Raw genomic sequence first — 5,940 nt, forward strand, 5'->3', positions numbered from 1 at the left:
CCACCCCTCACTACAAAAACGAAGAAAAAAGAAAAACATTTAAAAAAACAAACAAAAAAAGGCCATATTTGTCTCCAACCACTGTGTTCCCTGCTGCTGCCAAGTGCATGAGCTCTAATGGAGGACCGTTCTGGGACTGGCCTCCATCCACACCTGACACAAACGCTCAACAACTGTTTTTAACACTGCCATTCAACATGCCCACAACCCCCCTCCCCCCTCCCCTCTCCTACACCTACAAAGTGAAAAGGTCTCCATTACGGTTTGATATCCTTCTTCTTATGGACTTGTGCTATAACAAAAGCAACAACTCCTGTTTTCTTTGCTGCAGAGCGAAGAGACGTGATTCTGTGTTGCTGGGCATGTGTCGGCGAGATTTGGTTTGCATTTCTCCTCACGGCGTGCTCCCTCTGTCTTTATTTCTCTCTGTTTATTGTGTTGTATCCTGGGTTAAGAAGTGAAGATAGCCTTTGCACTTCAGGTCTTGTATGTGGGTGTTTACAAATGGCACTACAAGCAGATACTACTTTACTAATTAAAGGGGGAGGGGGATTTGATATCGTCATGTGGTCAGCAAAAAGGACATTATCTTGGCTAAAGGGTATAAATGCGATTTTCTTTTTCTTTTTTTTTCTTTCTTTTTTCTTTGTAATTCTGAAAATATGAAGAAAGCATCAGTCAAACTGAAATGCAATGGTGTGCAGTTTAAGTGCAATACTGTAAATAGCAAAAAAGTAAAAACAGCTAGCAGTTAATCCTCAACCATAAAGAGACCCAATGATTTTCTGTTGTTTTCCATGCACTGTTGGAGTGTTGAATTTCTTTGCCAAACACACCAGTTTTTCTACAGCAGTGTACATTTTGTTGAGTTCAAGAAAAGTCACTCAAAACCAGGTGCCATATCCCACCTCACCTCCTATGTATCCGAGCAGTTTTGTATACATCAGGTACAGTTGTCACTTGTTGAGAAAGACATGAGCACATTTTTTGGAAGCTGCAGAAATTAGGGAAATAATAATAATTAAAAAAAGAAACTCTCTTCGCTACTCTTGTAACACTAGAGAAAATCCATTTACTCTTGGATTTTTGGAAAATGTTCATAATGAAATCAACAAATCAACATTGTAATCCGAAACCAAGCAGTTGTTTACAATGTGATTATCTTAATTCTGCATGTTATATGTCACATTTCATCGTTAATTTCCCAATAATTCAGACTGTATTTTATAAACTCCTTCCAGACCAAACACAACATTTGGATTGCTTTGGAATTCAGAGATTATTTTGACAACCTTCTCAACACTGCTGTCAGAGCTGCGATATACATGTAGATGCGTTTCAGATCTACGTACCTCTAACAGTCTCCAAACAACATTTTTCTCTGTTAACAGACCTCCATTTAGAATTGTTTATCTATGTCTCCATTTTAAATTAAACATATGGGTGTTTTATTTATTATTTTGTCTAAAAGTTTATGAAAGATGAAATAGTTGAACTACAAGTGTACATTTTTACATGGCTTTGCATTTATTTTTGTATGTTTTTTTTAAGTGTTGAATTTGAATTAGGAGGTGTGGCTGTAGTGCATTGTTTGCCTAAAAAAAAAAAAAAAAAAAATGTAGCGTGTCCGAGTTTACAAACATTTCAGGGATGGTTGAATTGAGTAATACCCCATGGAATTTGTTGTACCCATTAAAATGATTATCATTTCATATGCAAGCATGCCTAAACATGAATCATCGTACAGTTTGTTTTTCCCCTTTTGATTCACAAAATATGAATGTACATCTTGTACAAGTAAACTATCAATAAAGTTATAAATATTTGTACTCAAGTTTTAAAACACTTTTACTTGTTAAGCTGCAGAAGGAAAGTTGAGCTTCACTCACGGAGTAAGGACGGCTGTGTACACAAACAAGACGAGCATCCTCGTAAATGACTCTGAAAGACACAACTAACCACACTTTCAATATAATAACAACTGTCCAGAACTAATCCCCGTCCCTAACGTCTTCAGTGTTTTTGTCCTGATGCAGACTCGTGCTCTCTCCGCGCCGCACATCGTGTTGTGGCCGATGCTCAGCAACTGTCTCAACCTGTGGATCAATATCAATATCTGTCTAGAGTTGACATTCTCGCAGACTCCATGTTAGCCAGCCCCAGCTCATCACATCCAATATGAGCCGCACACCAGCAGAGAAAATTGAGCTGCTATAAAATCCAGATGCAACCCGAATCTGGAGCCTCCTGCAGGGTGCAGCTCTCGGCCTGTGCTTGTCAAAATGACACAGATAGTATTTGTATGGAAAGTGGGGCTGCAGCGCCGTCAAATAGAAGCAAGATGGCTGTAACCGGAGTGGGAAGCCGAGAAGTGTGGAGGGAAAATAGAAGGCAAAACAAGATTTTGTGGGATACTGGATATACGACATGCAACCCTCCTTTGAGCTCAGTGCTCATAGAGGATCTTTTCTCCTTGTTCCTACAGCAGTGATTAACTTTGAGCAGATGACATGAGAAGGTCAATAGTTGGCGTATGTTCATCAGCATCTACATTTGAATTCAGCATCTCCACTGCCACACACACACACACACACACACACACACACACACACACACACACACACATGCATGCTCTCACAAACACACTTGCACGTTGCCTCCACTTGTTCTACTCACACATACTAAATTTTGCACATCTAAAATGGTTGGCCTCTTTTTTTTTTTCAAGTGTATTAACTTCCTCTGGGAGCTTAATTCCAGATGTGTGTACACAAAGTAATTACACTGTGTGGTATAGTGGCCTATTGTCTGAACCCCATACAGGAATTAGCCCAAATGGCGTCCTGTTGAGTGCAGTACCCCCTAGAAGGTCGCTGTGCGTTTAATTTGTACCTCTTTGCTCATACATCAAGATTGAGTGATATAGTCGCAGACTGATGGCTCCGTATTTACCCAGTGACCCCTCCGGCTGGGGCCTGCTGGGCCAGGTCTGGAAATAACAGCATCCTTTTATGTGTACTAATAATTAGCAAGGCACACACAGCCATCCATCAACCACCAATGAGCCATGGCTGCTTTGTCAACATGTTCAAGCGCATAAAGCTATTTATGTTGGCCGCAAGTAACAAACACACAATAATATATTAATAGAGAAGGAGAGGAGTGTGTGTGTGTGTGTGTGTGTGTGTGTGTGTGTGTGTGTGTGTGTGTGTGTGTGTGTGTGCGTGCATGTGTGTGTGAAATTTAGTGGCCAGCTGTGCTTGCTATTAAATTTACATCTGGGTTTATTGTTGATGGGCTTTTGTTGTCCACTTCTCTTTCTGTCTGGTTGGTACAAGCGCCGGCTGCAAAACATGCGAGTCCCAGAAGTCTGAGTCTCGGTGCTACGCCGCGCTAGCTTATCAGAGGTCAATTGCTCAGGGGTCACGTGAAAATAGTTTTTCATCACATTTCATTCTCATAATCCTCTTTGAAATGTCACACACAACTATGATCAGACGGAATGTGAGCTGTCGTGGCCTTAACATAAAGCTGGTCGTGGTGTGAAACGACAGAGCTTATAGGCCTGAGAAGACATGAAGTCAGAGCTTTTGTCATGTATATAACAATCACTCGAGGAGCTACTTGCAACAACTCTGAAAATAACCGTCTGTTTGGTTTAGCTGGGAGTTTTTTTTTTTTTTGTGAACCAACTTTGTGGTCCTTAAATCCCAAGTAAATCCTGTTCCGGCATTTTCAGTTGTAGCTTGAAGTGAAGCCACCCAGAGAAACCTCAGCTGAAAACAATCGAGCTGAAGTGCTGAAGTCACTACGGTCGGCAGCGGATCAAAGGCCGCCTTTCATCCCAGTTTGTTTGGGCTAGACTTGGGTTTGCTTTGTTGGCTAATGCTCATAAATGTATCTGGAGTCATCACCAGTGCAAAACTATATTAAAACTAACAATTTAAGTCTGGGTCAACACTTTGTCTTCTTTTTTTTTTTTTTTTGGTGCACTGGAGGTGGAAAGTGTCAGGAATTTAAACTTAGAAAATTGTGGAAAGAAAAAACACAACAAAAAAAAAAAAAGCAGCGGAGCATTAAGTTCACATTCCGTTCAGCCGTTTATGTTACACTCATTAGCAGTTTATTTTCAGTTCAAGCTTTCAGCTCGTGTTGTTGTAATCCAAGTAAGTTATCTAATAAAAACACAATATTTTCTGTCCTGTTGCAGTGTAATGTCCCATCAATTTGGAGTCATTACTGAAAGTATCAGCTCCATCTGTAAATACTGAACCCAAAAAGTTTGTCTCAAAATAAGTAATAAAAATGATATTTTAAGAATTATTTAAGTTATAGTTTGAACTTGCTTAGGTCATGTTCAGTTATCAACCACCATCACAGTCATTTGTTACACACACACACATTGTGATTTATTTTACTTCTACACTAACTGTAGTAACTTAACAGACAGATGTAGTAAGAGATATGGAATATGTGCACGGTGGCTGTGTTTTACTTGTTTTGGGGTTTGTGCTTCAATCTCCTGGTTAATCTCTGGTTAGAGTGGGTTCTTCTGCTGCCGAGTGTCGTTGCAGCTCCATCCAGTGGGCTCAAAGTATTTCTGACCCGAGCATTTTTCTCGTTCACTTCCTCTTCTTCTCTCTCTCTCTCTCTCTTTCTCTCTCTCTGTCTGCTAGAAGGATCCATTCAGGAGATTAAAGACAGTGTCGCATGGCAGCCAAGTCAAAGTTTATTCCCAATTTAATCACTGTGAAAATAATCAGACAGATTCCTGGAAACCATCCGTGTCATTAATAGATTTATTTAAGTAGTTTTTTTTTTGTACACACACTATCATGTAATTTATTATGTTCACCATAATAAATTACATGATAGTAGAACACTGAATGAAACATCCACCTTTCAGATACGAAAAGGCCTTTTACATGGAAGAGATTTCAACATCTTACAGCAGGAAAAGCACAGGTTTAAATAATAAAGTAAATCGTGCCTGAATTCCATTTAGCTGCTTCTGTGTCAGGGTCCTGCTGTTGTTCATGCTGGTTCATTGTCACACTGTCATGACTTACTGGGACACACTGCTTTTCCCATTTGACAAGTTTAATTATCTACTGTTAAAAGGCTTATTGAGATCATTTAAAACATATCTGATACCTATATCATCACACGCAGACCAGCACCTGTACTAAAATACAAACTACATTGCTTTACACAGCTAGTGTTAGGTAATAATTATATGGATAATATCTTTTTCATGGTGTGACTAATCTCTGTTGAAGTTACGTTTACATGGTTATGAATGAGCTTATCTAGTAATTTCTTTATTTAACTAAACAAATAAATACCTTATATTTATTTCAAAATGGAACCAGATCCCTTGTGAAGAGGTATTCACATGAACAGGTTTCTCCCATACTGTAAATCAAGAGAGAACAAACTTTCTGACTGATGAATGATGATATTTTTTATGAAGAATATGGGATTAAGCTAATTTTGATGCACACAGTTCAAACGAAGGAAACTTTATTGTGTTGGACCAGCTTCAGAAAGTGTGATGAAATTAAACATCAGAGTCTTGGCTCTTTGTCTGATAGTTATTCATGTTCATAAACACTCTTTGAACTGCCCGCAGTCACTGAGAACATATGAACTCTATTGTCAAGTGACGCTTCTTTCAAAATAAAATGACTTCATTTTGAAGAAAAAAAAAACCTCCCATCCATCCTTGATAAATGATGCATCATTGTTTTCTTTCACTTTTTTTCTCTCTGTCTGTGTCTTTGCACTGCAGCATAGTGGGTTTGGTGAAAATAAACATTCAGCAGTGTTTTAAAACAATAATTCATCCTGAAATGTCCTCTATTGAAGTGCTGAGTAACAAACACTTCACTTAGAGCTGTTTTCAAAAATATGTTTCTTAAAACGTCAAATCTCTTTACT

The sequence above is a fragment of the Seriola lalandi genome, unplaced genomic scaffold, assembly GCF_002814215.2.
Source record: "Seriola lalandi dorsalis isolate HSWRI2012SDOR001 ecotype SW California unplaced genomic scaffold, Sedor1 jcf7180002054248, whole genome shotgun sequence".
Taxonomy (NCBI): domain Eukaryota; kingdom Metazoa; phylum Chordata; class Actinopteri; order Carangiformes; family Carangidae; genus Seriola; species Seriola lalandi.